Here is a 21211-nt window from a genome sequence, read left to right as displayed (position 1 = left end):
CAGTTTAATTATTTTACACTGTGTAGATTTTAATACATGGTAAACTTTTTTTATTAACCATCTTTTTAAAACTTCTTTTTAACTTTTTATTTCAAATGATATTTAAATCTTCTTGATTAAGTCTATCAAAATCTCACTGACTTTAGTTATATTATATTATAAATTAAATGAAGATAATTGACTTTCTTGTAATATATGTTTTATAATATATAGTTTTTCCATCTATGAAAAAAATGTATGCTCTTAGGTAACGTAATATATTTCGATGAGAGGATATTTAGCTTTGGTATTTCCTGTTTTGTCTTCTTTTTAATATTTTAAGATATTTTTACATTCTGATTTTTGTTTTGTGATATATCATTAAAACTTGCAACTGATTATAATTAATCTATACAGGGATTTAAAATTGCTATATTTATTTAGTAAAAGGTCATCTTTCTGAACTTTGTTGACTCATCTGATTATATTCGGTTATCGATATGTCTCCTTTCCAATAGTATGCTGCTTCTTTTCTTGGTTACAACTAATTTTTATAAGATCCTTGCTAAACAGTATGCTGTCCACAGGCCTTTAGCATTGGCATCACCTAAGAGCTTGTAAGAAATGTAGAAACCCAGGTCATATCTCAGATCTACTATGAATAAGAATTTTAACAAGACCCCAGGTGATGCATATACTTGTTAAAATTTGAGAAGGCTGTATTAGATAGAACTTCCAGAACAATTCGTTTTTATTGAGGTCATATTGCTATATAACATTATATAAATTTCAAGTGTACATCATTATTAATCAGCTTCTGTATAGACTGCATCGTGTTCACCACTAAAAGTCTAGTTGCCCTGCGTCACCATATGCATGTGCCCCATTTACCCCTTTTCGCCCTACCCCTACCCCCTTCCTCTCTGGTAACCACCAATCTGTTTGCCATATCTATGCGTTTCAGAACAATATTTTGATGAGGCTTTCTGCATGTAATCCTCAGATTTACATGGCTTATCATTGTCTGCCACTAGTGGAAGCCATCACTAAACTGGCTTTCTTTCTTTTCTGCCGCCTGTTCTCAGGTAAATCTTCATGCTGTCTTTCTGATGTTCCTGTCTGGACACCTCAATGTGTGCTTTTTCCTTAAAGATAAGGCATATAAATGGATGCTTTATTTGCTTCTGTTTTCTTTATGGTCTCCTCCACTTACCCAGGCACACTGTCTTTCAAGGAAGAGAGAAGAGTAACCAGACCATTTGCCTCCTTCATTTTGTTCTTCTCTAAATTTAGTGTAACAGAAATGACTCCAAATTTTTGGCACAATGATGTCATTTTTAATAATATTCTGCTCCAATATGTATTTCATTCTTTTTGTGTAATTTGTTGCTCAACTATGTAGGATTGTGGGCATATATACATAATATTGGTTATTTATTATCCAATAGATAATTTGTTGCTATTTATAATCCATCAGTTACTAAAATCCTATATTATGGGTCAACTATAAACTGAGTAACCATATAAATTTTTGTTTTACTCTATTTTATAATTAGGATATTTATCACTTAAGTTTGCTCAGGTCAATTCAACCATTATGAATGATGTGAAATAAGACTTACTATGAGAATTAAACCCTAAAATTGTGGGTGAAGCTGGGAAAGTAAAGACCTGAAAGATAATAATTAAAGAGTCAAAGAAAAGTCATCACAATGGGCGATGGAGATAGGCTAGTAAAGAAGTTTGTGGAAGGCTCTTACTCTCATCTGGTGGTAGGCTTGAAGCTGCTATAGGTCAGGCCCACAGGCAATCTGGAAGAAATCGGACATGGGTTGAAGGAAAGCAAGAGAAACTGGAACCTATGAGGACAGAGTAGAAGCTGTGAGGACCACTGACAACTTCTCCTGTTCCACTTGCTTTCTCCTCTGGGCCTTCCCGATGCTGTGTGTGGAAAACTGTGCAAATCTGCTCTATACTCACACATGCGTATTCCTGAAAATAGATGCAAGTTACTACCCATGGGTTAAACCTTGACAAGTGGAAGATGGAAACTGGTAAATGAGTGTTCATTATAAATAAATCTGTCATAAAAACAAACTCTGGATTTCCTAAGGACAGGCAGGGCTTCTCAGTTGATTGTGCATCTCTACCTGAATGCTTTAAAATAATGACCCATATTTTAAAATGGTGATAAAAAAACTACAAAAAATGACAAAATTTTAATTTTAACTTAACTTTACATAACCACCTCAGAGATCCTGCAGCTTGTCAAGTGTAGGACTAGAAGGAGCATCACTATGTTGCTGATTTGTTGTTGTCATCACTGTACTTGTTAACATATCCTGGTAATGTCCACCCCTTTGCCTTTAGTGGTCACTCAATCTAGGGGCTAACTCTAATAATTTATCTTTGTTTTTTTTATCTGCCTATACTGCCATTTGTCTTTCAAACATCGCTATGATGGATAAATGTCTTGTTTTATTGATATTATGTTTTTAGTATGAGGGCCTGGCAGTGTTGGGGAGGTATCCTCTATCATATCCTATTTGATCTGGTGAACAGCCATGATATGTGTTCTAGTATCTCAAATTTGTTCTTTACAATTCTTATGGTTCTTTTTCTTTTTCTACTATGCCTTAGCCCTACTCTTTATAGAATTTTTTTTACCTGCTTCTCAGCCATACCCTATGTTCTCAAGAATGTATTTTCCTTATACACCTAGTATGATATATGTCACACAGGCACACAGGTGATCAATTTATATTAGAGCAATTTACACATGCAGAACCAATATTGGGGTTGACAAGATGCAAATGAATATTAAGATGGTGAGGGATTTTTTATTTACTTTATTCTTATAACTTTCTCTTCTAAAGGACATACTTTAGCATTCTGTATCTTTCCAATTGTTAAAAGTGTATTGGAACCTCATCTCTCAGGAGATGATATTACCAAGTCCAAATAAAGGCTAGAGCTCAGTAGTGTCTAGAGAGATTGATGGCAGATGGCAGATGGCAAATGGCATTCTCAAATCAAGATATAGTTACATAATTGTAAAAGTCATTATCTGCTTATGAGAGTCAATCCCAGATTGAAGCATTGGGGAGAATCTTAAGTAGTGTTCAATATCCAAAACATCAGTATCATCACAGCATATTTCTCAAGTGATGAGTCATAAGATGTTTATTTAACAAAATAAACACAGTGCTAAAATTAATTTTCTTTAATAGTTACTATATGAAATTACTAAATTAAGTATTTATTATATTTATTTCATTGGGTTTTGAACCAGGTTTAAAGTTAGGCATCATTTTATTTTGTATTTCTCTATAGGAACATTTTACACATACATCAAAAAATGCAAACAGGAAGTGTAGAAAAAATTCTAAAAATCCTAGCAGAGGCATTTTTAACCATACTGGGTGTTCAGGGAATGACTTGGCTAATATTACTCCTTGGAACACTAAACTGACTACACGCAGCAATATCTGAGGCAAACACTTAAAGCCTACATGAAATGAACTATTTGTAAATTATGAATATATTTTTCTTACATACGTTATGAGGATGGTACACAGAACAAAGATCTAAATGCCATGTAAGTGCTTTTAGACTTAATGATTGCATTTTTTTCAGTTTTGCAGTGTCTCCTCTTCCTTTCTCTCTCTTCCTACTCAGTTGGAGACAATTTGTCTCTTTACCAAGTAAGGATGATGTCAGATTTAGTGTGTTTGAAATTCATTTACTACTTTCCAATTAATTTTCAAAACATTATAAATATCATGATAGCTAATGTTTTTAAATGTCGGGGCATAGTTCATAGAACCATGTTAGTGAACACGTAACTATTTAATAATACTTCCTCGGATCATATCTACACCAATGTGTTTCTATGAACCATGCCAGAGCCTTTCAATAAGCTGATTTAGTAGCAAAAAGGCTTCTCCTGGTTTTATAATGTAGTCATATCACCTCCTTTTAAAGTTTCTGTTACTTGTAGATCAGAAACCATATGTCAGAATGATTGTTGAACATGAAAACATCCCATTTAAGAAAGAAGCTATGAAAGACCATAGATGTTTGTCACTCAAGTATCATTTTCCCCCCTAGTTGATAGCTTCTTGCTTAGTAGATCATGAAATCTAAGACTAGTATATGCTTTTTGGAGAAAGGTGGTAAAAAAGAGGTATATTACTTTTGGAAACAGTTACTTGAAACATGACTAAAATGTGCCAAGACTAAAAATAAATAAATAAATAAATAAATAAATAATAAATTCTAAACCACAACTAAATCGTTCTTCCATCACGTGGAAATGGAGGAGGTTATCAAACATACCACCACGACCTCACTCCCAAACTTCCCTTAGAATGTATCTAGGGGAACATGCAAATCCTAATTTGGGAAATAAAGTTCGTATTTGTATACCTACAAATTTTACTTCTTTTCATTTGAGAATTAAAATTTTGAAAGAGAAAAAGACAGGAAGAATAGTGAATCATGAACATGGTGTTAAACAGTATTTCATTTTCTGGACTACAGCTAATATTATAAGAATATTAATTTTTTGACAATTGATTTATTATCAAGTTCAGGAATGATATGTCTTGCTATAGAATTTCAATTCAATTCAAAACCTTAAATTGAAGATGAGGTAAAATGTGAGAAATACACAGACGAAAATATAAAAACAACTAAGTATAGATGACAAAGAACAGGTGACAGCATGTCTGAAAGAGATTTTAGAAAGGGAAAAAATGTCTATATTTCAAATAAAATGTTAAAAAATGTTCATTACAAAATTAGAATATAGAATATGGATAAAAAAATAAACTTGAAATTTTAAGAAGACTATGATTTCGTAGATGCCAACATGACTGAGAGGGCTCGTGAGTAAAGTCACCGTGGAAAAGCGATTAGCTAGAATAGGAGTATAGGTCAAGAATTGTATATACAAATATAAAATTTTAAAAGGAATGGAAAAATGTTGGATACTACTTAGATGAAGATAAAAAAAGTGTACGGATATAGCACACACAGGAAGAGAGTATTATGGGAGATATAAAATTAGCACTAAAGGAAACTATTGAAGGCAGGAAAATCTTGACTTTGATATGTTGTTACACCAAAATTGTATCTTCTAATGAGTTCTCCTTTTCTGGTAACCCACATTATCATTGCTTAGAGTTGCAAGTTTAATAAGCTGAAGTGATCATTTGGGGTTTTTTTTTTACTTAATTATTTTACTGAGGTCATATTGGCTTATAACACTGTGTAATTTCAGGTGTACATTATTATCATCAGTCTGTATAGTCTGCGTAGTGCTCACCACCAATAGCCTACTTTTTATCAGTCACCATACATATGTGCCCCTTTACCCCTTTCACCCTTCCCCCCACTCCATTCCCCTCTGGTAACCACTAATCTGTTCTCCTTATCCATGTGTTTGTTTATCTTTCACATATGAGTGAAATCATACAATGTCTTTCTCTGTGTGGCTTATTTCGCTTGGCATAATACCCTCAAGGTCCATCCATGTTGTTGCAAATGGCAAAATTTTATCTTTTTTATAGCTGAGTAGTATTCCATTGTGTGTGTGTGTGTGTGTGTGTGTGTGTGTGTGTGTGTGTACATGGACATTTGGGTTGCTTCCATGTCTTGGTTATTGTGAATAATGCTGCAACGAACATGGGGATGCATAAATCTCATTGAATTGTTGATTTCATGTTCTTTGGATAAATACCCAGTACTGGGATAGCTAGATCATATAGTATTTCCATTTTTAATTTTTAGAGAAAACTCCATACTGTTTACCATATTGGCTGCACCAGTTTGCATTCCCACCAGCAGTGTATGAGGGTTCCCTTTTCTCCACATCTCCAACATTTGTCATTTTTTGTCTTGGTGATTATAACCATTCTGATGAATATAAGGTAATATCTCACTGTAGTTTTTGATTTGCATCTCCTGAATAATTAATGATGTTGAACATCTTTTCATGTGCCTGTTGGCTATCTGTGTATCTTCTTTGGAAAAATGTCTGTTCATATCCTCTACCTCTTGTTTGGTCAGGTTGTTTGTTTCTTTGTTGCTGAGTTGTTTTTCTTCATGTATTTTGGAAATTAACACTTGGTCAGATATACAAAGATTTTCTCCCAGTTGGTGGGTTTTCTTTTTGTTTTGTTCACGGTTTCCTTTGACTTGCAGAAGCTTTTTAGTCTGATGTAGTCCCATTTGTTCATGTTTTCTTTTGTTTCCCTTGCCTGAGTAGACATGGTATTCGAAAAGATACTGCTAAGACCAATGTGAAAGAGTGCATTGCTTATATTTTCTTTTAGAGGTTTTATGGTTTCAGGTCTTATGTTCAATTCTTTAATCCATTTAGAACTAATTTTTGTGTATGGTGTAATATAATGGTCTAGTTTCATTCTTTTGCACGTGACTGTCCGGTTCTCCCAACACCATTTATTGATGAAACTTTCCTTTCTCCACTGTATGTTCTTGGCTCCTTTGCTGAAAATTAGCTGTCCGTACACGTGTGGTTTTGTTTCTGGAGTCTCAATTCTGTTTCATTGATCTGTGTGTCTGTGTTTCTGCCCGTACCATGCTGTTTTGATTGCTATAGCTTTTTAGTATATTTTGAAGTCAGGGATTGTGACTCCTCCAGGTTTCTTTTTTCTCAGGATTGCTTTGCATATTCAGGGTCTTTTGTTGTTCTGTGTAAATTTTAGGATACTTTTTCTATTTCCATGAAAAATGTCATTGAGATTCTGATTGAGATTGCATTGAACCTGTAGATTGCTTTAGTTAATATGGACATTTTAACTATGTTTATTCCTCCAATCCAAGAGCATGGAATGTCTTTCCATTTCTTTATGTCTTGGATTTCTTTCATAATGTGTTATAGTTTTCAGTGTATAGGTCTTTCACCTCCTTTGTTAAATTTATTCCTACATATTTTATTCTTTTTATTGCAATTGTAAATGGGATTCTATTCGTGACTTCCCTTTCTGCTAGTTCATTATTAGTGTATAGATATGCAACTGATTTTTGTAAGTTGATTTTGCACCCTGCAACTTAGCTGTAGTTATTGATTACTTCTAATAGTTTTCTGATGGATTCTTTAGAGTTTTCTGTGTATAGAATCACGTCATCTGCAAACAGAGTTTTACTTCTTCAATTCTAATTTAGATCCCTTTTATTTCTTTCTCTTGCCTAATTACTTTGGCCACAACTTCCAGTACTATGTTGAATAAGAGTGGTGAGAGTGGGGACTTTTGTGTTGTTCCTGTTCTCAGAGGGATGGCTTTCAGTTTTTAACCATTAAGTATGATGTTGGCTGTGGCTTTGTGATATTTAACCTTTATTATGTTGAGGTACTTTCCTTCTATACTCATTTTATTCAGGGTTTTTATCATAAATGGATGTTGGGTCTTGTCAAATGCTTTCTCTGCATATATTGAGATGATCATGTGATTTTTATTCTTCGTTTTATTAATGTGGTGTATAATGTTGATTGAATTGCAGATGTTGAACCATCCCTGCATCCCTGGAATAAATCTCACTTGATCATGGTGTATGATCTTTTTAATGCATTGTTGTATTCGATTTGCTAGTATTTTGTTGAGGATTTTTACATCGATGTTCATCAGTGATATTGGCCTATAATTTTCTTTTTTAGTGTTGTCCTTGTCTGGTTTTGGTATCAGGATAATGTTGGCTTCGTAGAATGAGTTAGGAAGCTTCCTCTCCCCTTCAATTTTTTGGAAGAATTTGAGAAGGATAGGTATTAAGTCTTCTTTGAATGTTTGTTAGAATTCACTAGTGAAACCATCTGGTCCTGGACTTTTATTTTTTGGAAGGTTTTTTATTACTCTTTTGATGTCCATACTGGTGATTGGTCTATTCAAATTCTCTATTTATTCTTGCTTTGGTTTTGGAACGGTGTATGATTTTAAGAATTTGTCCATTTCTTCTAGATTATCCAATTTGTTAGCGTATAGCTTTTCATAGTTTTATAATCTTCTGTATTTCTGAGGTGTCCATTGTAATTTCTCCTCCTTCATTTCTGATTTTACTTATTTGAACCTTCTCTCTTTTTTTCTTGGTGAGTCTAGCTAAAGGTTTGTCAATTTTGTTTATCATTTCAAAGAACGAGCTCTTGGTTTCATTGATTTTTTTATATTGTTTTTTTTTAGTCTATATTTCATTTATTTCTGCTCTGATTTTATTATTTCCCTCCTTCTACTGATTTGGGCTTTGTTTGTTCTTCTTTATCCACTTCCCTTAGGTGCTGTTAGATTGTTTATTTGAGATTTTTCTTGTTTGTTGACATAGGCCTGTATTGCTATAAACTTCCCTCTTAGAACTGCTTTTGCTATATCCCATAAATTCTGGCATGTCATATTTTCATTTTCATTTGTCTCCAGGTACTTTTTGATTTCTCCTTTGATTTCTTCATTGACCCAATTGCTGTTAGGTAGCATTTTGTTTAATCTCCACATATTTGTGGCTTTTCTGATTTTCTTCCTATATTTGATTTCTAGTTTCATACTGTTGTGGTCAGAAAAGATGCTAGGTATTATTTCAGTCTTCTTAAATTTATTAAGACTTGTTTTGTGGCCTAATATGTGATTAATCCTGGAGAATGTTCCATGTGCATTTGAAAAGAATGTGTATTCTTCGGTTTTTGGATGTTATGTTCTGTATATATCTGCTAAGTCCATCCAGTCTAGTGTGTCATTTAATGCCAATGTTTCCTTATTGATCTTCTGTTTGGATGATCTATCCATTGGTGTAAGTGGAGTGTTAAAGTCCTCTACTATTGTTGTGTTACTATTTCTCCTTTCATGTCTGTTAATAATTGCTTTATATATTTAGGTGCTCCTACATTGGGTTCATAGATATTTACTAGTGTTATATCCTCTTGTTGGATTGTTCTCTTTATCATTATATAGTGCTCTTCTTTGTCTTTTGTTATAGTTTTTGTTTTAAAGTCTATTTTATCTGATATAAATATTGCTACCCCAGCTTTCTTTTCATTATCATTTGCATGCAATATTTTTTCCATCCTTTCACTTTCAGTTTGTGAGTGTCTTTGGGTCAGAAGTTTGTCTCTTGTATGCAACATATATATAGGTCTTGTGTTTTTTATCCAATCATCCATCCTATGCCTTTTGATTGGAGTATTTAGTCCATTGACATTTAAAGTAGCTATTGATAAGTATATACTCATTGCCATTTTTTTACTTTTTTTCTGGGTATTTTAGTAGTTCTTCTATGTTCCTTTCTTCTTCTCTTGCTTTCTTCCCTTGTGGCTTGATGGCTTTCTTTAGTATTATATTTGGGTTCCTTTCTCTTAGTTTTTTACGTATTTATTATAGGTTTCTGGTTTGTGATTACAATGAGGTTCATATATAATAAACTTCGAATTGCTCCCAGGTGGCCATGGAGCCCTGCATCTTGTGAAGGTGGCTTTGTTTCTCTCCAGAGGAGAATATCTGCCTCTTCCACCTCAGTCAGGACTGTGCCTTGTTGTGGGAGTTCTTTTTGTCCAGTTTTCAGTTCTCTCTCAGGGGTACTTGTTCCAAGAGTAGCTTTGGATTTGTTGTGTCCATGGGAGGAGGTGCATTCAGAGTCTACCTATGCTGCCATCTTGACACCAACACTTCCACTCTGTCTTTTGATTGGAAAATTCAATCCATTTACATTTAGAATGATTATTGGTATATGAAGACTTAATATTTCCATTTTGTCTCTTGTTTTCCAGCTGTTCTATCGTTTCCTTTCCTTTGTATTTATAACTGCCATTTAAGTTTGGTGGTTTTCTGTGATGATTTTCTCAGTTGTCTCTTTATCTATGTTTTGTGACTCTGCTCTAGTTTTTTGTTTAGTGGTTACCAAGAAGTTTGCATAAAAGATCTCATAGATGAGATACTCCATTTTCTGATAGCCTCTTATCTCCATTAGTCCAAGCAGATTCTATCCTTTTCCTCTTACCCTTTTGTGTTATTGTTGTCATAATTTGTGACAACAAATTATTCTTTTTTGTGTTGTGTTTGTGACTAAATTAAAGTGTTTATAGCTATTTTTGATGCTTTCTTTCCCTTTATCTTTTATATTATAATTGTTTGCTAACCTATTCTGGTAAAGAGCTGCAATTTTCTGATTTTGTCTATCTATTTTTCTTCTTGCTCAAAGCTTTGTAGACCTTTGTCTTTTTGTTTCAGGTGGAAGGGCTCCATTCATCATTTCTTGTAAGGCAGGTCTAGTGGCAATGAATTCCCTCAGCTTTTGTTTATCTGGGAAAGCTTTTATTTTCTGTTATATCTGAAGGATAATTTTGCTGGATAGAGTATTCTTGGCTGATAGCTTTTTTCTTTCAGTATTTTGAATATCTCATTCCATTTTCTCCTATCCTATAAGGTTTCTGATGAGAAATCTGCTGACAGCCTGATAGGGGTTCCTTTGTAGGTTATTTTCTTCTACCTTGCTGCCCTTAATATTTTTTCTTTGTCATTGATTTTTGACAGTTTTAATATTATATGCCTTGGGGAGGTCTTTTTGAATTGATGTAATTAGGAATTCTATTGGCTTCATGTACTTATATGTCCAGTTCCTTCCCCAGGTTTGAGAAATTCTCAGCTATTATTTCTTTGAACAAGTTGTCTGTTCCTTTCTACCTTTTTTTCTCTCTCTGAGATACCTGCAATCCTTATGTTACTTTTCCTAATTGATTCAGGTATTTCTCTATGAATTTCTTCATTTTTTAAAAATCTTAGGTCTCTCTCCTCCTCCATCTGAAGAATTTCTAGATTTTTTTATCTTCTAGGTCACTCTTTCTCTCCTCCATAAGGTCTGCTCTATTTTTTATTCTTTCTCCATCATTTTTTATGTCATTAATTGTGTTCTTCATATCCAGACTTTTTGTATAGTTTTTTAAGGGCTTCTGTCTCTTTGGTGAAGTATTCCTTCTATTCATTAATTTTATTCCTGAGCTCATTGAACTGCCTTTCTGTATTTTCTTGTAACTTGTTGAGTTTATGATAGCTATTTTGAGTTCTTTGTCATTTAGATTGTAATCTGTGGCTTCAGGTTTGGTTTCTGGAGAGTTTTCATTTTCTTTCTGTTCTGCAGAGTTACTATAGTTCTTCATGGTGTTTGATGAATTGACCCTCTGCTGGTGCATTTGTGTTAGTATCTGGTTGCAGATTCTACCTGCCATCGCTAGGTGGGAACAGGAGCTGTGTTTTCTGTCCCCACCCCCCACCGTCTGCTGGTAGTTGTGCAGGCTGGGCCACTCTACATTCAAGCGAGCTGGCCACAGCTCTGGGCAGATCATGCTCACATGCACAGGGCTGCTTTTCTCAGTGGGCAAATCATGCTCACACAGGTGGGGCCACTGTACTCAGTGGGTAGGTCTGGCTGGGCTGGTGTGCTCTGAGGGCAGGGTGCCTTCACATGGGCCTCTTAACAGGTAGATGATGTTGAGCATCTTTTCATGTGCTTCTGGATGATTACATAGCTTTCATATAGTATCTGTTCAAGTGTTTGCCTGTCACTTTGTTTTGCTTGTTTTGATTTGGTTTTGGCTGGGACTTGTTTTACTTATTATTGAAAAATGAGGTCTTTGTGTGTTCTGGGTAGACATATATTCTGCTATTTTTCATAAGCGCATTTTTCTAATATATTCTCCCAGTCTGTGGTTTACTTCTTTATTTTTGAGAGCGACTTTTGAAGTGTAGAAGTTTATAATCTTGATGAATTCCAAGTTAACATTCCTTTAGTGTTTCATATTTCCCTAGTACTAAGAAATCTTTGTCTTCCCCCAGGTCAAAAACAATTTTTCTTATGTTTTATATTAAACATTTATAGTTTTACACTTTATGTTTAATGGTAAAATCCACCTTCAATTATTTTTGAGTGTAGTGTCAGATTAAGTTTTTCCCATTCCAATATAATGTACAATAAATCCAGCACAACTCGTCAGAAAGATCATTATTTCATTTTTTGAATTACTTTAGCCCTTTGGTAAGAAACCAAAGTGATTTTATATAAATTGATCTATTTCTGGAATCTCTATTCTGTTATGGCAATATTGTACTGACTTCATTATTATAGGTTGGTAATAAATCTTGAAATCAGGTAGTGGAAGCCTTACAAGTTTGTTCTTCTTTTTCAAAATTGTTCTGGATATTCTGTGTCATTTTATACTTCTGTAAAGTTGTATGTTCAAGGTTAACATCTACATAAAACTGCTGGGATTATGCCTGGGAGTGGCTGAGTCTATAGATCTATTTGGCAAGAATTAATATCCTAAAAGTGTTGATTTTCTAATTCAGGAAAATTGTATATTTCTACATCTACTTAGCTTGTCTCTAATTTATCTCAGGAATATTTTATAGATTTTAGTATAGAGTTTGACGATCTTTTCTTTTTTTGTGTGTGTGAGGAAGATTAGCTCTGAGCTAACATCCGATGCCAAATCTTCTCTTTTTGCCAAGGAAGATTGGCCCTGGTCTAACATCGGTGCCTATCTTCCTCTACTTTATATAGGATGCCGCCACAGCATGGCTTAACAAGTGGTGCATCGGTGCGTGCCTGGGATCCGAACCTGCGAACCCCAGGCCGCTGAAGCAGAGTGCGCGCACTTAACCCTTACACCATGGGGCAGGGCCCAATCTTTACTTTTAATAGGAGTGTTTATTCTATTTCTGTGTATGCTCTTATTGATAGTTTCAGATTTAGATCTATCAAGCTTTTGTATTTTCTTTTTGACTCATCTGTTTTTGTTCTTTGTTTCTGCTCATCCTGACTTATTGTAGGTGAGTGGAATGTTGTTTTAGGATTTCATTGTATTTCCACTGTTAGTTTTTTAGGTATACCTCTATGTATTATTTTTGTTGCCTGTTCCAGAGAGCACCATATACACCTTAAACATTACATTCTAATTATGGTTACCATTAGACTAAATCATGTAAAGTATAAGAACTTTGCAATAATGTATTTTCATTAAATTTTCACTGAAGACTTTTATATGCTTAAAATGATGGTAAGTGCAGTTATAATTGTAGCTTCATTTTCAATAGTTTCTGCTAGTTAGTATATAAAAGCAAAATTGATTTTTGTAAATTAGCCTCACATCCTATAACTTTTAAAAATTCACTTACCAGTTCTAAATTTTCTTAAATTCCTTATGATTTTCCACGTATATAATGTTATCGACACCTAATGTTTTACATCTTTGTTAATTGTTTTGCCTTTTACTTCTATCTCTTTCCTTGTTGCATTCACTAGAAGCTCCCGGGCCGCTGAAGCAGAGCATGCGAACTTAACCACTACACTACTGGGGCCGCCCCAAGACATTCCTGTTTTTTGATCATGATCATGAGTGAGATTGATTTATAGTTCTGTTTTCTTGTCATGTTGTTTTTCAATATTTGCGCCAGAGTAATGCTGGCACTATAAAAAGGAGCACTGTATTTACCCATCATCCCCTCTCTCTCTGAAATATTTTGTGTAAACTTTGTATTACTTCTTCCTCATATAGTTTATAAAATTTGTCAGTGAAATTATCTACATCGTGAGTTTTCTTTGTGTAAAAATTTTATATTACCATTTCAGTTACAGTAATATACAACTAATTAGGTTTTCAATATTTACATGTTATCTTGGTAAGTTGTATTTTTCAAGTAATTTGTCAATTTTATGTATATTTTCAAATTTGTTGACATAAGTGATTCATACAATTTCCTTACTCTCATTTAAGTAAACGTACAAAGTGTAATAATACATCATCTTTCAGTCTTGACTTTGGTAAATTGCATTTTCTCTTGTTTTCCTGAAGCAGTCTCCTTAAGGTTTTATCAACTTTACTATTTCAGTGAACACAGTTTTGTTTACAAGTTTTTGCTTGTTTTGTATTTCAATGATATCTCCTCTTAATCTCTAATATTTTCTTCTTTCTAATAATTTTGGATTTAAATTTCTTATGTTTTTAAATCTTCTTGGGTGGAAAATTAGGTAATTGTAGTTAAAATTATTCTCCTTTATTGATGGTTTTACTTAATATTATGAATTTCCTTCTAAACATGCTTTAGCTGTATTCCACAAGATTTATTATGCTGTGTTTTCACCATCTTTTTTTAATGCCCCTTATGATATTTTTCTTTGACTTATAGGTTATTCGGAAGTGCACTGCTTTATTTCCAAAAATATGCTTTTTCAAAAAGATCTTATTTTTATTGCTATCTAATTTAATTTAAGAGGTATAAGATAATATACTCAGTAGGATTCAATCCTCCTTTTGAATTTATTGAGTTTTTAAAAAGTTCCTGAGCATATGGACTCACTTGAAAACTGTTCATATACAAAACTCTGAAAGTGTGTGCAGAATCATTGATTCTAATGCTGTGAAATGCCAGCATGGTCAACTTTGTTCATAGAGTTGTTCGTATTTTCTACATTCTTAGTTAAATTTTTGTCTATATATTCAAACAATTACTAAAAGAGAAGTGCTAAAATCTTCTGTTTTCCTACTTAGTTTTGTTAGTTTTTGCTTCATATGTTTTGAAGCTCTTTTATTAAGTGCGTACATATTTATGATTGTTATGCCTTGCTGATGAACTTTGCTGTCATCAAATTTCCCATTATGTCTGGATTATACTCCTTGCTTAAAGACTAATTGACATGTATTAACATAGCCTCATGATTTCCCATGTGTCTATTTTTTGGCATGGCATATCTTTTCTTATCATTTTACTTTCAATATAACTGTATTTTTACTTTAAGTTCATTACTTGTGAAACTATGTAGTTTTTTTCCTGTCTTATCTGTATTGAAAATTTTCACTTTTAATTAGATTAGTTATTCCATTTTCATTTAAAGAAAATTTGGACACTATTGGGTTTAGTTTAACCATTTTTATGTTTCCCATTTATCCTATATGTTTTTGATTCTCATATCTCCTTTCCTAACTTATTGTGGGTGAATGCAATACTTTTTTTTAGGATTTAATTTTATTTCTTCCATTGACTTTTAGCTATTCCACTTTATATGATTTTTAGTGCTTGTACTAAGGATTAGCATGTGAATCTTATACCTACCACAAAGTAGTTAGAGTTGCTACTGTACCAGATCACATAAAATACAAATACTCTGCAACATTATATTTACGTCTTCCCTAGTTTTGATGTCATATATTTCACATCTACTGAATTACATAATATAGTGTTTTTAAAGCCCTAATTAGTTACTTGTATTTCAAATAAGTTAATTGTATTAAAAAGAGAGATAGTCTCTTGTATTTGGCCATATTTAAAATTTATTTTTCTTTATTTTTTCACTCTGGATACAAAATTTTCCTGCTGCCACTTACCTTTAGTCTGAAAACCTTATTATTTTTTCTCCTAACAAATTATCACAGCTTTTATTTGCAATATCTTCATTTCACCTCAAAAATGCTATTCCATTGTGTCCAATTCCCATTATTTTTAAGGAAAGCAGCTTTAATTTGTATTATTAACTTGCATTATGTAATGCATTGATATTTTTCTCTGGCTGCTTTCAAGATTTTCATTTGTTTGGTTTTCAATAGTTTGTCTACATTGTAAGTATGGTTTTCTTTGTAATTATTATGTTATGAGTTTGTTGAGGTTCTTAGAATAACTAATTTAGATTTTTCATCAATGGTGAGAAATTTTAAACTATTAATTTTTTCTGTTGCTTTTGCATAATTCTCTCTCTCCTTTCCTCCTGTAGATCCAATTACACATTTGGTATACTACGTGATATTTTCCCACAGGTCACTAAAAACGTGATCACTTTATTGCAATCTGTTTTTTTCTGTTTATCATAGCAGATCATTTTTATTAATTTATCTTCTAGGTTACTAATACTTTCTTTTATTTTTTCCAATATGATGGAAAGCTCATGCAATGAATTTTTCCTTTTAGATATTGTAGTTTTTACTCAGAATTTGTACTTTTTTTAAAGTTTTCTTTTTTTTCTGTGACGCTTCTCCATCTGTTCATTCGTTACAACTATCTTTTGTGTTCGGTCCTTGAATACCTTTAAAATACTGCTTAAAAGCCATTTTATGCTAATCCTAACATCTGTATTTCTGTTTTGTAATTATTCTACTTACTTAATTTTCCCTTTTCTATTGTCAACATTTTTCTGTTTCTTCATATATCTACTATTTTTAATTGCATACTGTATATTGTGGGTGATGCATTGTAGAATCCCTAATTCTGTTATCTTTCAGTGAAGAATTTTGATTATCATTTTAGTAGGCAGTTACTTTAGCTACACTTAAATTGCAAACTCAATCTCCCTTGAGGAGTGAGGGAACCGCAGCTGAAATTCCTGCTCAGTCTTTTAATGCCCCCAGCTGTTTCCTGCTGGAACCCTTGGAGACCCTCCTGCAAATGTGCAGTTCAGGTGACTTTCTAGGATTTAAACATAGTTTACACAAACAGTTTAAAAATCCACATGTTTCTTCCTATCTGGGGCTCTCCCTCTAAATTTTCACAAGCTATAATAGACCCAAACTTAATGCCCTAAATTGTGAATCCAATAAGAGTTTTGTTTGGATTTTAGCCATACCAGATTTTTTGTTTGAATTATAGCTACACTATGCTTCATAGATTGAAGAATGCCTTCAGGTAAAACCCATATAAATGTGATTCTCACCTAGTATAGTTTGCATCTTTCATGGCTATCTCTTTCCAATTTCTACCTGCTTTTGGTGAATCTCCAATGCCTTCAAACTTTTTTCTTAAATGTGAACTTTACAAAAGTTACTTTGCTACTGGAACTTGAACTTGTTTGCCTAATTTTACTTGCAGACTTCCCTGGCTTTCATTGCAGGAAGGTATTATATGCTTTTCTATAAATCGATCAATCAGCGTGAATAATGACTACCATTTTGGCTCCTCATTTTGAATTGGATCTCAGCTTTCTCTGTAGTATTTGAATGATAGGAGGAGGCAGAAACAAAAGCAGAATCTGCAGGCAGATTAAAAGACTTGTTCTGATAACCTCGAGTTTGCCACAAACCTAGCAGTGAGAAATGAGCATAGAAGGCCAATCTTTCTATAGGTTTTTCCTTTTCAAACTAGGTTGAGTACATTCCAAGAAATGTGTACGATTAAGTTAGGAGGTTCAGAATGCCTAATATAAATCTGACATGCATTTCTAGAAGATCAATTGTAGTTGATATTATACATAATAAAATATTGTTTTGATATTAATTTTTGGAGTTGAAGGAATGTTGAATTATCACACATGGTTTAATTAATTTTTAGAGTAATTATTATAACAGTTACACTGAAGCACATTCATCCTTGCTGGATATGCATGAGTCAAAATATGATTATTATGCAATAAATAATTATAAACTGTAGGTATAAACATCTATATTTTATCAAAATTAAATGGATTTTGGTATAAAACAAATATTTTTAATAGCCTGATCTCCATTAATAGTTTTAAACTATTTTGTAATACATGAAAATGTTTTCATTAAAGCTCTTGTTTTTTCCTCCTTTCATATGGACTGCCTTCGTTGATTTAAAGACAGCCCTCTATTTATTCTGCTTTCCCTTTGCTTTTCATCCTGCCTGCTCCTAGTGTTCCTTAATGATGCACATTATTAATAATGACAGGAACTTAGACAAATATAAATCGAATGCTCATGTTGAAGACAAATTGGTAAAGTCAAATTATCATTATTTCATAATTTATCACCTGGATAAAAAGCTGCCATATGACATCTGGTTGATTCTTTGTAACACAGATTTATAATCACATCTTAGTTACATATTTGACTTTTTTGAATATTGGTGAGCTCTATTATTGATATGTAAAATTTAGAAAGCAGAAACAGTTTTAAGGTGGCAAATCTGTGGGCTATAAAAAAGTAAGACAATGATAACTCTTACTGATTCATTATCTTGTTGGGGCAAAGACCTAAATGTTGTGATTTATTACAAGATTGCACCAGAGGGGGAAAAAACTTCTATTTTTTTTTCTCTTGGCAAACATCAATTGTTGATAGGCTAGCCGAAGTCACATTTATCAATTTCTACTCTGCTGTGGGAGAATCTATTGAGTTATAGAGTATCACAGATTCACTAAAACTACTAGAGTCACAGGTACAGGCTTTGAATAAAATAAAGTGTGCATTTGTCAATCTTTTTCTGTTTACCTTTTTTAATCCCATTCTCCCTCCAGCTGGGGTTACTTAAGGACATGATAACTCTGCCTCCCTTCACCTTAAGGTATAAATCTTTATGAGCGGCAAGAAGAATTCAATGATGTTTAGCCCAACTACCTGGTACTGTGTTATGCATTTGTTAGCAGTCTCTGATCAATTCTAACCACAGAGTTTTTTGTTTGTTCTTGAGAATTCACCATCTTCCTCTTTCTCTTCACAAAACTCAAGCCAAGTCCCCACCCATTGCAGCAGTTTTATTAAAACTAATTTAATTATGTGTGCTCATCTTGAGTTCTGTCTTACTCAAGTATGTGTTATAAGTCCCTGTTTCTTCTCTGTGTACCCATTTAGTTAAACTCTGATATATTCAGATTATCCACCTAGTATTCTGTCACGATTAGCTTTTTTTGGGGGGTGGGTTATATTTGGTAAAATATACATAACACATCTTTTTACCATCTTCACCATTTTTAGGTATACGATTCAGTGGCAATAAGTATATTCACAATGTTGTACGACCATCACCACTGTCATCTCCAGAATTTTTTCTTTATCCCAAACTGAAACTCTGTACACATCAAAAAATAAATCCTATTTCCCCCTACCCCTAGTCCCTGGTAACAACTATTCTGCTTTTTATCTCTATGAATTTGACTATTTTAGGTACCTTACATAAGTGGAATCATACAGTATTTGCCGTTTTGTGACTGGCTTATTTTACTTAGCATAGTATCTTCAAGCTTCATGAATATTAGAATTTCATTCCTTTTTAAGGCTCAATAATATAAGATTGTATGTGATATACCACATTTAGTTTATCCATTCATCTATCTATGGAAATTTGAGTTGTTTCCACATTTTGGCTACTGTAAATAATGCTGCTATGAACAGGAATGTACAAATATCTCAATATTTTGAGTATATACTCAAATAATTGTCTGTATAAAGGATAACTATCCCTTTAAGGATGAAAACTGAATATTTATAAACAGTATATTAATATAAATAATTCTAAAGCATGTTACTTACTTTCTTGCATTAAGGAAAATATGTTGAAGATATTCCCAAGATTAATCCTATAATTGCTATATAGATTAATGTGTAGTGGAAATATAAGAAGCTTTGGGATCAAACAAACATGTCCTGAAATCTGCCTATGATATTTCCTAAATATAAAGAACTAAGTCAATTATTTAACTATCCCAGTCTCAATTTCATGGCCAGAAAATAAATAATAAAAAAGAACCTACATCATGCAGGTTGGAGCAGAGAGTCTTGGGATAGCCTGGATTATTTTTCAGTAAATATTAAACTCCCTTTCTTTGGGCAGAGTGTACTTTGCTGCCTTACTGGTGTTGGGTGTGGCCAGGTGAGATGTTTGGCCAATGAAGTATTTGTGGAAATATTTCAAGTAGGCCTTAACTATGGTTGCACAGTTTGGCTCGGCTCTCATGATCCTCCATTGTTATGAGAGTGATATACCCCAGCTACCTACTGGTATTGACATTCATGTGGAGCTGACCTGGTTCTAACCCACTGCCTTGAGTCAAGTATGCCTTGAAACAAAGCTGCAGAGCCAACTGCAGCCTACATCAGGCAAAGTGCAGTCAATCTGGAGAGCTTTATGAGAACCAATTTTTCACGTTGTAAGTCACTGAGCTTTGGGACTATTGCAGCATAAAGTGCATAACTGCAAGAGTAGGTAATGGATACAGTTGTTAATTTTTTTCCCATCTACCACTTTGGTGGTGTAATTAAGCTACCAATGTTTGCAAAAGGTGCGTCTGATAAAGGGCTGTTATCCAAAATATACAAAGAACTCTTAAAACTCAACAATAAGAAAATAAACAACCTGATTAAAATATGGACCAAAAACCTTAACAGACACCTCATCAAAGAAGATTTACAGATGGTAAATAAGCAGATGAAAAGATGCACCACGTCATATGTCATCATGGAAACACAAATTAAAATAACAATGATGTATCTCTATAAACCTGTTAGAATGGACAAAATCTGAAACACCAACAACACCAAATGCTGATAACGATGTGGAGCAACAGGAACTCTCATTCATTGCTGGAGGGAATGCAAAATGTTACAGCCACTTTGGAAGACATCCTGGAGATTTCTTATAAAAGTAAACCTATGGTTATCGTGCTATCTAGCAATCATGCTCCTTGGTATTCACCCAAAGGAACTGAAAACTTATGTCCACACAAAAACCTATGCATAGATGTTTATAGCAACTTTACTCTTAATTGCCAAAATTTGGAAGAAATTAAGTTGTCCTTCAAGAGGTGAAGGGATAAACTATAGTACATCCAGCCAATGGAATATAATTCAGCACAAAAAATAGTGCTCTCAAGCCATGAAGAGACATGGAGGAAACTTAAATGCATATTACTAAGTGAAAAAAGCTATTCTGAAAAGACTACATACTGTGTGATTCCAACTATATGACATTCTGGAAAAGTTTAAGCTACGGAGACAGCAAAAAGATCAGGGTTGCCAGGGGTTAGCAGGGGGGAAGGGATAAATAGGCAAAGCACAGAGAATTTTTAAGACAGTGAAAACACTCTCATATCACATTTGTCCAAACCATAGAATGTACATCACCAAGAGTGAACCCTGATGTCACCTATGGACTCTGGGTGATAACAATGTGTCAATACAGGGTCATCAATTGTGATAAATGTACCATTCTGGTGGGGGATATTGATAACGGGAGATGCTACGCAAATGTAGGGACAGAAGGTATGCGGGAATTCCCTGTACTTTTCTCTTAATTTTACTGTGAACCTAAAACTGCTCTCAAAAATACAGTCTGTTTAAAAAAAATGAATTTGGAAGAGAGTATTATAGGATCTTCTTTATTAACATGTTAAATAACAAGATCTGTTAGTGAATATATTAAATATCATAATTTGGAAGATGCGATAAGAGTAAATAATATGTTTAAATATATACATCTGCAATGTGTTATGAAAATATATGTGATTTCCATTGGTAACA

This window comes from Ceratotherium simum, chromosome 3 (genome assembly GCF_057802395.1).
Source record: "Ceratotherium simum simum isolate JZ-2026a chromosome 3, ASM5780239v1, whole genome shotgun sequence".
NCBI lineage: Eukaryota > Metazoa > Chordata > Mammalia > Perissodactyla > Rhinocerotidae > Ceratotherium > Ceratotherium simum.
Note: the sequence above shows the minus strand (reverse complement) of the source record.